At 37.7% G+C, this 14,747-nt stretch overlaps 1 protein-coding gene across 1 annotated transcript in view; it reads left to right on the top strand.

Annotated features, from left to right (window-relative positions):
- Positions 1 to 2,250: 2,250 nt before the first annotated feature.
- nek7 (NIMA-related kinase 7) overlaps positions 2,251 to 14,747 on the top strand; it is a 79,774-nt gene continuing 67,277 nt past the window's right edge. The window contains exon 1 of the mRNA XM_067396285.1: positions 2,251 to 2,496. The gene's annotated coding sequence lies outside the window, so the exon portion shown is untranslated. The remainder of the gene's footprint in view (positions 2,497 to 14,747) is intronic.

Below are 14,747 nucleotides of genomic sequence, written 5' to 3'. Positions count from 1 at the left end.
ATACAAGAGAATAGATTAGAATAGAAGTGAGGTGATGTGAAACAGAACAGTAAAACTTGCAGAATATAATTGAACAATGGTAAAGTGCAACATAACAATATAATAGACGTGGTGTTAACCTTCCTTTGAGAATAGAGTAGTGTAGAAGTGAGGTAAAACTCATAACATTGAATTACACTGAAGCGAAATTTAAAGAATAGACCTGCAGTGAAACAGAATAGAATATTAGTGAACTGAAAAACAAGAAAATAGAAGTGTGCTGAAATGTACATACAAGAGAATACATTAGAATAGAAGTGAGGCGAAACTTGCAATGAGTTATAGAATAAAATTTAAGTGAAATAACAGAATATTAGTGAACTGAAACAAAACTGATTGAGTAGAAAAGTGTAGTGAATATAACAGAACACTTGTGAAGTATAGAAGTGATGTGAACCCATGTTGAAGAATAGAGCAGAATTGCATAGAAGTGAGGCAAAAAATAAAGTAGAATGTACAATGAAACAATGAAAAAGAAGTGAAAAAGTGTTTGCCCCCTTCCTGATTTTTTTATTTTCTGCATGTTTGTCACACTTTAATGTTTCAGAACATCAAACAAATTGAAATATTAATCAAATTTCACACAAGTAAACACAACATGCAGTTTTTAAATGAAGATTTTTATTATGAAGGGAAAACAAAATCCAAACCCACATGGCCCTGTGTGGAAAAAGTGCTTGACCCCCGCTGTTAAAACATAACTGTGGTTTATCTCACCTGAGTTCAGTTTCTCTAGCCATACCCAGGCCTGATTACTGCCACACCTATTCGCAATCAAGAAATCACTTAAATAGGACCTGCCTGACAAAGTGAAGTAGACCAAAAGATCCTCAAAAGCTATACATCATGTTGAGATCCAAAGAAATTAAGGAACAAATGAGAAAGAAAGTAATTGAGATCTATTAGTCTGGAAAAGGTTTTAAAGACATTTCTAAAGCTTTGGGACTCCAGCGAACCACAGTGAGAGCCATTATCCACAATGGCGAAAACATGGAACGGTGGTGAACCTTCCCAGGAGTGGCTGGCCGACCAAAATTACCCCAAGAGCGCAGCGACGACTCATCTAAGAGGTCACAAAAGACCCCACAACAACAGCCAAAGAACTGCAGGCCTCACTTGCCTCAGTTAAGGTCAGTGTTCATGACTTCACCATAAGAAAGAGACTGGGCAAAAATTGCCTGCATGGCAGAGTTCCAAGACGAAAACCACTGCTGAGCAAAAAGAACATAAAGGCTCGTCTCAGTTTTGCCAGAAAACATCTTGATGATCCCCAAGACTTTTGGGAAAATACTCTGTGGACAGATGAGACAAAAGTTTAACTTTTTGGAAGCTGTGTGTCCCATTACGTCTGGCGTAAAAGTAACACAGCATTGCAGAAAAAGAACATCATACCAACAGTAAAATATATGGTGGTGGTAGTGTGATGGTCTGGGGCGGTTTTGCTGCTTCAAGACCTGGAAGACTTGCTGTGATAAATGGAACCATGAATTCTGCTGTCTACCGAAAAAATCCTGAAGGACAATGTCCGGCCATCTGTTCGTGACCTCAAGCTGAAGCGAACTTGGGTTCTGCTGCAGGACAATGATCCAAAACACACCAGCAAGTCCACCTCTGAATGGCTGAAGAAAGACAAAATGAAGATTTTGGAGTGGCCTAGTCAAAGTACTGACCTCAATCCTATTGAGATGCTGTGCCGTGACCTTAAAAAGGCGGTTCATGCTCGAAAACCCTCCAATGTGGCTGAATTACAACAATTCTGCAAGACGAATGGTCCAAAAATCCTCCATAGCGCTGTAACAGACTCATTGCAAGTTATCGCAAACACTTGATTGCAGTTGTTGCAGCCTAGGGTGGCCCGACCAGTTATTAGGATTAGGGGGCAAGCACTTTTTCCCACAGGGCCATGTAGGTTTGGATTTTGTTTTCCCTTCATAATATAAACCTTCATTTAAAAACTGCATGTTGTGTTATATTTAAATTTGTTTGATGATTTGAAACATTAACGTGTGACAAATATGCAAAAAGGATAAAAAAGGAAGGGGGCAAACACTTATTCACACCACTGTACATGTTAGAACATAACTGAACAGCATCTTTCTGCATTGCCTTAGCCTAATTTTTCTTTGTGAGTGTTAAAGTTATTGGCCTGTGTGAAGTTCTCCGCCCCTCTCCATGCAGCGAGCATGCTGGGATGCGTGTGTGTAACTCACACAGGTCGGGAATGGCTTGTTAAAGAGCACGCACACGCACACACGGACGCGAATACACACTCTCTGTAGGCGTGCGCGAACAGCTAGCGTGTGTGTTGCGGCGTCGCGCAGGAACTCAACTGGAGCTCGACCTTGACAGACTGGGACATCCTCCTCCTCCTCCTCCTAATCATCATCATCATCATCATCATCGGCGCGAGCTCCAGACTCCAATTCAGCGCACTTGAAACTCAGCTGGCACTTCCTGGTAAGAGTTTAGCTTCATTCCCTCCTGACAACTTCAGTAAACACTTTTCCGTATTTATTGTCACGCAACAATGACATTTTGAGTGGGTGAGGCAATTTGTACGCGGTAAATGCTGTACGAGGTTATAACAGAAAAGTGAGGAAAAGTTGACAGAAGTTTGGGCTAGTTTGTGTTAGCGCGCTAGGCTAACGCTGCTGTGGCAGTAATTCAACTGAGACAAACATTCAAATGATTTGATTTAACACTAAAACGCTTTTATCCATCCAGACAATCACTTACCCTGTTGTGAAAGTTAGTTTGAAGCTGTTTTAAAGAGTGTCGGTTGTGTTGCTAGCAGTGACATGGCACGGTTAGTTAGAGCATTTAGGCTAAGCTAACGTCTGTCAGTGTGACACATGCAGTAGACATGTGAAGAGAAATTCACTCCTAATTACTCTGACATTGGCCAAATAACCTTAAAACCAGATAGCAAAGTTATTTAATCCTCTGTTCCTCTTGAAAATCACAAGTAAGTTGTTCATTTGAGATTGTGAGGGATTTCTTGCTTTGGCAACACTTTAAAGCTGTTGACAGGAACGCGTTGGTACTTGTTTTGTTTTCTTTATGAACCTCATTCACAGTCATATTCTTCACGAAGACATGAGCGAATCAGGGGGAAAGTTTTTTTATCACGTCTTTTGGTCACTTATATTTTTATTATGTTAGAAGTCCAAGAAGATATTAGAAGTTTATGCAATGCATTACCTTAAAAATGCAGTGAAATTACTGTGGAGTCAGGGTTTGTCAGATTAACTGAACAATGAATCAGCACAAAATTTGCCTACTGCTATATTTCGAGTTTTGATATATAATGTTTCTTGGCTTGTTATTGCAAATATTTCACCCCAAAAGTTTTCATTTACTAGCCCTCATGTCTTTCCAAACCTGTACATTGCTGTGGAAAAAAAAATTAGAATGACACACCTACTGACATCTTATGAAAGATTATGCAATGACAGTGAACGTCAACATTCTACCTAATATCTTTTGAGGAGTTCCACAGAAGAAAGGAATTCATACTGGATGAATCAACATGAGTGTAAATTATGACATAATTTTCAATTTACTGCACTTTTTAATATCAAATCCTTTTTTAATATTGACAAAACTATTGTTGGAAATGTTTGAAACTCAGGGTTCCATATATGGCATAGATACAAGTGATGTTACTGTTAATACAGAAATAAATGAATCAATATTTAATATGATGGAAAGGGTGAAAAGAATTGTGTGAATTTAATTACCTGAAATGTGTGAATGAGGACATTGTGACAAGTGACAATTGATAGGCCAGTTTACGGTGACATGAACTATCCGACAATGAGGTTAGTAAAAGACACAGTTATGACATGGTAGTATGTCCCAAAACTTGACTACTTTTCTGCTAAACATTCAATAGAATGTTATTGTTTTTGGAAAAAATACATACTTTTACGGACTGGGATGCAGCATGTTATATGCAAATCAGTAAATGATATTTGGCTGATATTAGCAGCAACCTCAAACCACAAAGTGGGCCGATTAACAGAAATGTGATCACTTGAGTCAGTTTATAATCTTTGCATATTTACACAATAGGTCTTAAATTCTTTAAAAAAAATGTTTAATAACTTTTCATGTCTTTTTAATATCTCTTTCCCTGCCATTGACAGAATTTTCCGTGTTTTCACTGATATAAGGTAGGGGGCGCTATTACGCATCTTCTGAAAGAGTACTCAGTCTCCTGATCAAAACACAGGTGCAGAAGAAGCAGAAACAAGCGACAGCATATGTAAGCATATACATATATTAAAGAACTCAATCATCAACATTAAACAAATCAAAACTGCCTAATGTTACTGAATGAAATATCGACCCACAAAGAGGAATAGGACTGTGCAAGCTTTGGGGAGTTGATGGACTCAAATTACTCAATCTGTATTTTGATCATCATTCTGAATCCAATCCAGGCATAGTCTTTGACAAAAACGAAATTATGTTATAGGGCTGGGCGATATATCGCATGCGATTGTCACGCGCATTTCGTCAGTAAAGCCGGTTCCCTGATTACCGCTAAATCGCCATCACCTGCTTTCAATTGGAGCGGCATTTAATAGACAGCCGTAGTTCACTGACAAGCTATGCAATATCGCGTTCATTATCAAAGGCGATTCATCTGTGATAATGAACGCGATATTGAGCAGCTTGTCAGTGATCTACGGTTCTATTAAATGGCAGTTTTGATTAAATAAAGTTTTTTTGCTCAGGTTTTATGCATATGTTGTTTTTTTTCTTCTTCTTAAATTACTCTTCCTAAATAAACAAGAAATATTGCAGTATATTGCCTTTCTTACAGTATTACAATATATTGCAATTAGGGCTGGGCGATGTATCGAATGCTTTTGTCATGCGCATTTCTTCAGTAAAGCCGGTTCCCTGATTACCGTTAAATCGCCATCACCTGCTTTCAAATGAAGCGGCATTTAATAGACAGAGCCGTAGTTCACTGATAAGGCACGCAATATCGCGTTCAATATCGATATGTATCGCCGTCGATATTGAACGCGATATTGCGTGTCTTATCAGTGAACTACGGCTCTGTCTATTAAATGCCGCTCCATTTGAAAGCAGGTGATGGCGATTTAGCGGTAATCAGGGAACCGGCTTTACTGAAGAAATGCGCGTGACAAAAGCATTCGATACATCGCCCAGCCCTAATTGCAATATATCGTAACCCCTGTATCGTGATGCTAGGGCTGGGACAATAAATCGGTTCATCTTGATTCGTGGATCGATTCTGAGATTTTCCGAATGCATCGCGATTCTCTCTTGAATTAATTCTGTGCTTAGTTTTTAACAGCAGATGGTGCTCTAGGCTAGTTAGGCTAGGCTAGCTCTAGGCTAGTTCTCACGAAGAAGAGCGCTCTTGCGTTTGGCTATGTACTTGCACCTCAGAATGCTTTTAAGACACAAGATTATTATCCCGATTTATTGTCCCAGCCCTACATGATGCGTATTGTATCATCAGATTCTTGGGTCAAATGATACATAGGACAATTTTTTTTTATTACAGTTATTTTAAAATTTTAATTGCTATTGAAGAGATTTTAACGAATCCATTTGGTTTTAGAGTATATCATTTAGTTGACCCTATTTGTCCTTGTATGTGTTTTTATGATATTGTCACTATCAGAAAGTAATCATGACTTGTATTTTAGGCTGATCTGGCACAATTTGAGTTGTTCTTTTTGCACGCTCCAAGACAGATGTGTTTGTGAAATTTGTCATCCTTTTTCTCCTCGTTTGCTTTAGATTTCCTCAGGAAATGAACTCTTTCATAGCATAATTACACTATGCATATGCAACTGTAAACACAGTAATAGAGACGCTGACAGCCTGCGTTTGTCATGAAATATGAGAAAACTGTAGTAAATATACGCTGTGATCCAGAAGAACAACACGGTTTCTTCGTATGGGTCGCTATCGGCATTTCTTACATCCTCGCTGTAAACGACACCTAATATTTCACACAGGATGACACGGAGAGAAGGCAAAAGGCTGTGTGTTTTGAAAGCCTGTCTCTCTTAATACGCAATACCCGAGTGTTGCAAATAGCTGGGCACGCCAGCCTGGCATACTAACACTCATCAGCTTTCCGTTGAGTTTCTTCGGCCCAAGGCCTGTCGAGGTCTGTGGCTAGAGTGAGACGTAACACCCCCTCGTTCTGGGATCTTCTGCGACAGGACCCTACACTCTGCATTCAATCAGTCAGGGAAACAAACAGCCAGCTCAAGAGCTGCAGGAGGAAGCTGTGGTGTTTTTTTTTTTTTTTTTTTTTTTCAGAAGTCATGCCAAGTTGGAACTCGGAAACCTTTGGCAGTGCCTTTGCAGGGCAGTGGAAAAAAAAAAAAACTTTACACGTGCCTGATGCCAAGCCTGGAAGCTCGTGGGGTGCTTGAACTGCTCTGGAAGGTCTCGAGAAGTGGGCCGGTTCCCGGGCCTCGCTGCGAGCAGGCATTGGTGGGGGGCCGAGGGGGCGTAAACTGAGGGCGAGTGCCACCATACTGTGAAGGCCGGGCGAGTGGCCAGCATCGTTGACAGTTTAACAGTGAATATTTTACAGCACAGCATACTGCATGCTGTAAACAGGGGTGAGCTACATAAAGGCTGTTTATCGTACTTGGGAAGCCTTGAAAAAAACAGCATCTTTAAACCCTGTATTAGAATAAAGCAGATGGCTTGGGCCAGTGCGGCTCGGGAAAAAGCCGGAGATGAAAGCAGGCCAGTTTCTTTGAACAACGAGTCTGTCACGTTACTATCTCCAGGTCTCTGGGTCAAACCGTGCACTGAGCCATGCTTTTTTCACTCTGGCTTCGGCCAAAAATATCCCAGGGAATCTCATTGATATTGATGTTTTGATGTTGCAAGGATTTTCACTGGTTTGTAACAGGCCAAGTGCATTTTTAAATGCACAGTTATGATCTTCAAAGTGTTTTTTTAACCTTGTCATTTGTCGTGACCATTCGTCAGCCGTTAAAAGTACAACAGCAGTAGAAACACAAGCATATATCTGCTGCCTTTGCTGGTGGATTTGGGTAGACCTCAATGACGTGAGTAACTGAAGTAATAATTTTATTTTCTAAAACATGAATAACATTACTGATCAGAAATCAGCTTTAAGGAGTGGCATTTTGGCAGAACTGTAGCTTATTTTAAGCAGCCAATTTGGATATTTGGATCATGATTTATAAAGAAACGTTAGCATTTCTTTAACAATCATTGCCAGCTTGATCAGTAATCAGTTTGTCATGTTGAAACTGGCAGATCGTTTTAAAGTCTGTGGATTGCTGTGCTGTCTTGTGCTTTTTTAAAATGCTTTTATTTTCTAATAAGCCTATATTTTTATGATTTATTTGTATTCAGTAGGGCTGAGTATGTTAAAACAGATATTCCGATTTGATTCTAATTCAAGCTTCTGGTTTGGTTTGATTCAGGTTAATTTTTGAGTATTTCAAACGCAATGTGTATTTTGCAATGTCTCTCAGGATTTGACATTGATTACATTTCACTTTTTTTTTCCTTTTTTTTTTTTACTGTTCATTAAGGGAACCAGCTCAAAGAGTCATTTGATTCAGTAATTGCACTATACTGGATGCACTGTATGTTTTTGTTTTGATCAAAAAGAACTAGTTTATAAGAGAATTTTGTTAATGAATCAGACTACAATGCTCATGCTTTATATTTTTGATTCAATAAAAATAGCTATTTTGTTTGTGAGTCAGACTGCACTGGTCAACTTTGTGTTTGCAAACACTTTGTTTGAACGACTCGCATTTACAATGTTAGGAAATATGGCAGGGCACCAACATTGCAGCAGTCTTCAATGGTAAAATCGCTGAGAATGGGGCATGAGTCTTCACATACAGTACAGAGCAAAGCAAGCTCTGCGATCTTCGCACAACTACAGCGTTTTTTTTTTTTTTTTTTTCCAGCACCCTTATATCTCATGAAAAGGGCAGATCCTTTGCGCCCTATTAAAGATTCACCAAAGACATTCTCTTTAAGTTCTGCTCTGTGTTCTGGGGAAGAAGCACGGCTGATACTGGTATAAGATGGTTTGAGTTTTACAGATGTATTTTCATGAAAGAGATGAAGGGCAATTGATGAATAAGCATAGAAGGGGTTCATAGAAAGTGAAGTCCCTAATGGTAGGTGGGGTGGAGAATAGACCTCTCAGGGTTTCTGTGAGCTCCTCGCTGCAGGAACGACCAGCATCAATAAACGGCCCCACTGAGCAACCCCTTGGTAACTTCCGTTCAACCTTCCATCATTATGGCAGCACCTTGTTTTTTTTTTCTTCCTGTTTGACACTTAATTGCCACTAGTGATTAGTACGGTTGACTTTATCTGTACTATTTTGTAGATATTATACACGGTTTCCTTTTAGACAAATTAAGTTGTCTAGTTGTTTAGGCAACCTACCAAGTAGTCGACTTTGAAAATATGTAATTTTCAAAGACTGAACTTTTTAATTGATATTTTTAAGTATAGAATGAAAATATTGATCAAAACAGTAGTATTTATGTAGATTAAACTTTTGTAATTTATATTTTTTCGATTGAAGTGTTGCACACACTTATTAGTTCATTTTTATGATTGATATTTCTTTTTATACTTTTTTTTTATATTGAGTGAACCAGAAAATGTGGTAATATTGCAATTTTGACATGGTTTTTATAGTACTTTTTAGATATCACATCTCTTTGCATGACCAAGGTGTTGAAATAGTTAATTGGCTTTTATCATTTAGACTCGTAGAAAAACACAAAATGTTTCTTTCCTCGACTGAATTGTGATGTTGACGAACTGTCAAAGGCCGCAGAAGAAAACGTGTTATGATATGCGTCCGATTATTGCATCATGAATATTCTAGAGAAATGAAGCATGATCAACATCTGTTGTTTTGGTTCTGCGTGATACAGAGCATAACGGTAATAATGTATCGTGCGTTCAGTGATTGCTGGGATGCCACTGAAATCGTTGTCAAACTTTTAGCCACTCCACACAATGAGAAGAAAGGGCCTAGGAGCTAGAGATGGAGGGATATTCAGGACTGTAGGCTTCTATTAGCGTGATTGCAGCTGTTGGCCTTGACCTCTGGCTGTGGCAAATAAAAGCAATTTAGGCCTGAAGTGGAAGTTGTCACATCCCTTTGTGGTCAGAGGTTAGCTGGAGAACTTTGTGGTCAGTGACATGGCTTAGTCCTCATTAGACCACGTGAGATGGGGTCTGCTGCATGTAGGGTCACGGGTACAGCCAGGGGTCGTCAGGACACAAATAACAAGCAGTTGTATCATGCAAGAAAACATTTGTTCACTCTTTGAAATTTTTGGCTGTGAAATATTAGCCTTGATGTCTTCTGAATTCATAGGCAGAATACAAGGCTTTTAATCATTACATATACAATGTATATGTGAGTGAGTGTGTGTGTGTGTGTGTGTTAGGGATGCAACTATACAGTTAGCCCACGGTTCAATACACACATCCGTTTTTTTTTTTTGTTTTTTAACCATGGTTTTTGGTTGAGTTCTGATGTCTTGGTACATGAGTGTTTTTTGTTATTCTGTGGTGATTGCGGATTATTAACTAATTTCTGTATCCAATACCTATGGCACGTCACGTGACAACGAACGAAGGGTTTATTGCCGTTTTCCAGCATTTTTAGCTAGATTTGCTTGTAGATGGTAGCATAATATTCACATTCAGAGTCATCGATGTAACTTGAAATGTTTATTGCCCTTCTCCATTTTACTGGACTGTGTGACAGCTGACAGCCTCACAATGTGATGGACATCATTTACAGTAATCCAGGGACATTTTTGTAAGCAGCTAAAAAATCATCTTCTCCTCATTCATTTTGACACCTTTAGTCTAGATAAGGAACAATGGCTTACGGCGATGCACTGGATGTATGCACCCTGAGGAAAAAAGCGAAAGTGACCATGCATAAAATCCATTTGGAGAGAAATAAAACGCACAGGAATTTAAATGCAAAAAAAAATTGTACCATGGAGGTCATACAGAACAGTTCAATATTGTATTGAGAATTGTGGAATCCCTAATATATGTATGTGTATACTGTATGTGTGTAAATATGAAATATTCAATGAAATATTGGGCACAAATATTGGATAAAACGGTATATATCTATTGAACTTTTTTCATTTTGAATTGTTTTGCACAAATGTTAGGAAAAATAGTTCATTTTTGTTAGATTCTTGTTGGATTGAAAATATTTTATAATTGTAATGGATATTTTGTAGTACTGAATGAAATATTGCACACATATTGGGAAAAACTGTATTTTTTTTATTTACTTATTTCCTTTAAGCCCAAGTATCCATGAATAATGAACCACTGAACTTTTTTTTCCACTGAATTGCAGTGTTCTGGGAAGAGTACATGCAATGCTTCCATAGAATCTCATTTGGTATCACCTTTCAGATCAGAGCTTTTGTTTCCATGAAAATAGCTTTTTTTTTCACCAAAAAATCTGGTCTTGACGACACTTTTGTTGTTGTTGTTGTTGTTGTTTTCTTTTGTTATTTTACAAGACATTTTTAAAACTGGTGCCTGCAGGTGCGATCTAGCTGAGATCTCTCAGATTAATGTCTTTTATGCTGTGCTTTCTTTAGAAGTCAATCAGGAAGTAACATCAATTCACTTGACAACTCATTGACTGTTTTTTTTTCTCAGTGCATCTTGTTCAGTTAAAGAAAGACCTATCAAATTATATTTTGTAATGTGAGTTTGAAGTTTGTCAGTGGTCTGTGACTTTTGCACATTGAAATCAACCTGCTTGACCAGATTGTCATCAAAATCATTGTTTATTCTAGAGTGAAATGTCTTTGTGTTAAGAAGTGCTGCATATCATCTATTCTTTGTTTCTCGGTTGAGTGACTTTATAAATGTGTTTGTGTCACAGAATAGTAATCCGGTATGTCCATTCATTTTTTTTTTTTTTTTTTTTTCAAGTTGAACCTCATTTAGGCAGTGTATCAATGTGACATCAGTTTTTTTTTTTTTTTTTTAACTAGAAACTCATTTTGAACTTTTTACACAATGACCGCAGTGTTTGTTGTTATACATACAAAATATTACTGCAATAATTTACTATGAATTAAATGGAAATCAAATTTTAATATAATTTTATATTGAATATAATTTTATTTCAGTTTATATTATATTCAAATTTTATATTGAATATAATATAAACTGAATTTCTGTATTCAGTTTATAGTGTAACCAAAATACCAATAATGCCCAAAAGAAAAAGAAAAAACTTTGCGTGTGACTTAATTAAAAGTGACTTTTAATTATAAACAAGCCCAAAATACACAGGAACTCTTATTTTGAAATGTCTGTACTATTGCAGGCTGATCCTTCAGATTCTTGCAATCGTCTAAAACATTTTAAAGGCCATGAAGTAGACATTGTAATAATCCATCAGCTTGAATTCATTAGCAATCGCTTGGCATAAATCTGCGCTTTTCATTGATTGAGAATCACTTTGAAGCTCTGTTGCGCGAGTTTGTAGAACGCACAACAGTGCCCCCTAGTGACAACAGCGCCCCCTAGTGACAACAGCGCCCCCTAGCCTCTGACGCAGACATAACGAGCAGGTACAAAACAACTAGTTAATCGATCGCGGATAGTTTAATTATCTTGCGTGGATATAAAAGTATAAGAGGATAAAAATAATAAAAGCAAAAATGTGTCTCCGAATATACTTGGGCGGCCGTTATTATACGTGGGCGTCACGCCCAAGTAAAGTCTATGTGTGGGAAGCACTGTAAAGTATAGCAGTAGCTGTAAAGTAACTATTTAAACTAATATATATATATATATATATATATATATATATATATATATATATATATTATATATATATATATATTATATATATATATATATTATATATATATATATATATTATATATATATATAAATGTATAGTTTAAATAGTTTATAAATAGTTACTTTAGTTACTGCTATCATAAAAAATACACTTTTTTAATGTAATTTTTGCATTTATTTTTTTATTTGTAGATTTAAAATTCTACATATGACACATTTATTGTTCATCAACAAACATGTATAAAAATGTATATTTTAGTCAGAATTGTAGCAATCTTATTCTATTGCGCTCCATCTGTTTGGCGCACATGTGCAGTGGCGCCCGTTCACGGAGGTCTATATAGAAGATTCACTAGCAGAAGGTTCGTCCACTCCTGACAGAAAAATGGAAATATTTTCATGACTTTCTAACATTTACAGATGGAGAATATACCTGTGAAATGTAAGTTATGTGCTGAGGAAGACACCACATCACAAACGCATTAAACAGTGCAAGTATCTGACAGCACATGAATCTGTCAGACTCGGAGCATCTGATGGGGAAAGCTGCTTTAAACTATACGCGTTAACTATATCTTAATCTTACAGGTTATTTTTTAAAGCCCTTAAAGGGTTAGTTCACCCAAAAATGAAAATAATGTCATTTATTACTCACCCTCATGTCGTTCTACACACGTAAGACCTTTGTTCATCTTCGGAACACAAATTAAGGTATTTTGGATGAAATCCGATGATTGGCTCAGTGAGACCTCCATAGATGGCAATGGTACTTCCTCTCTCAAGATCCATAAAGGTACTTAAGACATATTTAAATCAGTTCATGTGAGTTCAGTTGTTCTACCTTAATATAATAAAGCGACGAGAATATTTTTTGTGTGCCAAAAAAACAAAATAATGACTTTTTAACAATATCTAGTGATGGTTGATTTCAAAGCACTGCTCCGAAGCGTCGGATCACTAATTCGACTTATATATATAATGATTTACCTGTTTTTAATTGACATGTAAATGAAAATGTTGCTGTAAAATCATTGTAGACAACAGATATTAAAAAATACATAATAAACATTAATCCTCTCATTAACTGAGGTCTAAATGTTTTCAGTGCATTTGGATAAAATGTTTATTCCGCATCCTGTGTTATTCAAATCGGTCATCTTTGCGCAGACAACAGGCTAGTCAAGTTACCTCTAATGGATTATTTGCATCACTTTAGGACTCCCTTCACCACGCTCAAGCTCTGCACATCAAACAGCGTTTGGGGAGCTGCACGCCCCTGCTGGGTAATTAACTGTTCCCTCTCAGACCCTCCACTATAAAGCACCTGCAGGCTTGACAGCACACTCACAAAAGCCCGAGCCCAGAACTGATTCATCAAACTGGCCCTCAAGAAGACGCACACAAAAGGCATGAGGCCGAGGTGGCCCGGGTCTATTGCTGCCCTGCCAGCTCCTCTGAGCCATGTCCTTTTGACTCAAGCATACGTGAAGTGGATCATTACACCTGCACGCACTCCAGCCTCCTACGCCGCTTCGAATGTTTGTGTGTGTGATGATTGAAGGAGCCTGCCTTGGATGAGATACAAACGCTCGCACGCCATTACTGTAGCGGGTTTCCGACCCCAAAGCAGAGAGGTAGGGCATCTGTGGTGCTCTCAAATGTGCACTCCTCTGAGACTTGCCGTTAAATAAAGTCAGGTATTAAAGGCAAAGGCCTGTGCACTACTTTGTGTGTGGGTATAAATCAAAGCCGGCCCTCACATGCAGAGGCCATTTTATGCTGTGCTATTTACTTCCGCTGAGAAATAATCATTACCCTATAAAATGTGAAAGTGAAAAATGTAAAGGAGGCCTATAAATAGGCGCCAAGCAGGAATATGGATGGCCGGGCCAGACTCCCTCAAGACCGCAAGACTTGGTTCCTTATGGAAATGCAGTCGTTGCAGGCTAAAAGAAAACAGCCCTTTAGATGAACTAGTGGGGTGTGGCATTTCTATACTTGCAGGATATTATACAAAATAGGCTGCATTTGTTGATTTACATAAAGCTTCTTGAATGTTCATTGAGATGAATGAAATTCTTTGTAATATTTGAACATTAATACAGTGGTGCATATGAATATATTGTGCAGCATATGCATTTAAGGCTTAATACTGATGTTGATAAAATCCTACATAGTTATATAATCTTGTGGTAATTACAATATGTCGGGCAGGAATCCAAACATTCACCTGTCATCCATCGACCTTGAATATGGCTTATCATTTGAAACGTGTAAGTAGTGGCAACTTTACATGGCTGCTAGCCCTTAACCGTTAAACGTTAACCTAGATCAGTGGTTCCCAAACTTTTTAGCTTGGAGTATCCCCTGAAAGGATTACCATTCTTCTGCATACCCCCTCTCTTCCACTTCGACTGCAGTCACACCTTTACCATTAAGGGACAAAATGTGCCCCATAAATTGATTTTATAATGTTTTAAATAAAAAATGTTTAATAGAGAAATATGCAATGTTGGTAAAATTAAGTAAAACTTTTAAGTATTAAACTAAAACCACCAGTAGGTGGCACCAGGTCACTGTTTTTATGAGTGAGTCATTGAGTCATTCATTCAGTAACAAAGCAAGTGGCTGTGAATGAATCATTGAATCAATGACTCTCATGATTCGTTCAAAGCTACGGAATTGTTCGCGAAACACAGACGTGTGTTGTAGTTCTGCTGTGGTTTTCGTTACAGCTATTATATTATTGCAAAATAGAGTAAACATTACTGTTAAACAGTACTGTTTAAAATGTACGTTTTATTTTTATGACCTGT

Source organism: Chanodichthys erythropterus, chromosome 10 (assembly GCF_024489055.1).
Source record: "Chanodichthys erythropterus isolate Z2021 chromosome 10, ASM2448905v1, whole genome shotgun sequence".
NCBI classification, from domain to species: Eukaryota; Metazoa; Chordata; class Actinopteri; order Cypriniformes; family Xenocyprididae; genus Chanodichthys; species Chanodichthys erythropterus.
Note: the sequence above shows the minus strand (reverse complement) of the source record. Positions and strands in the feature narration are given on the sequence as shown.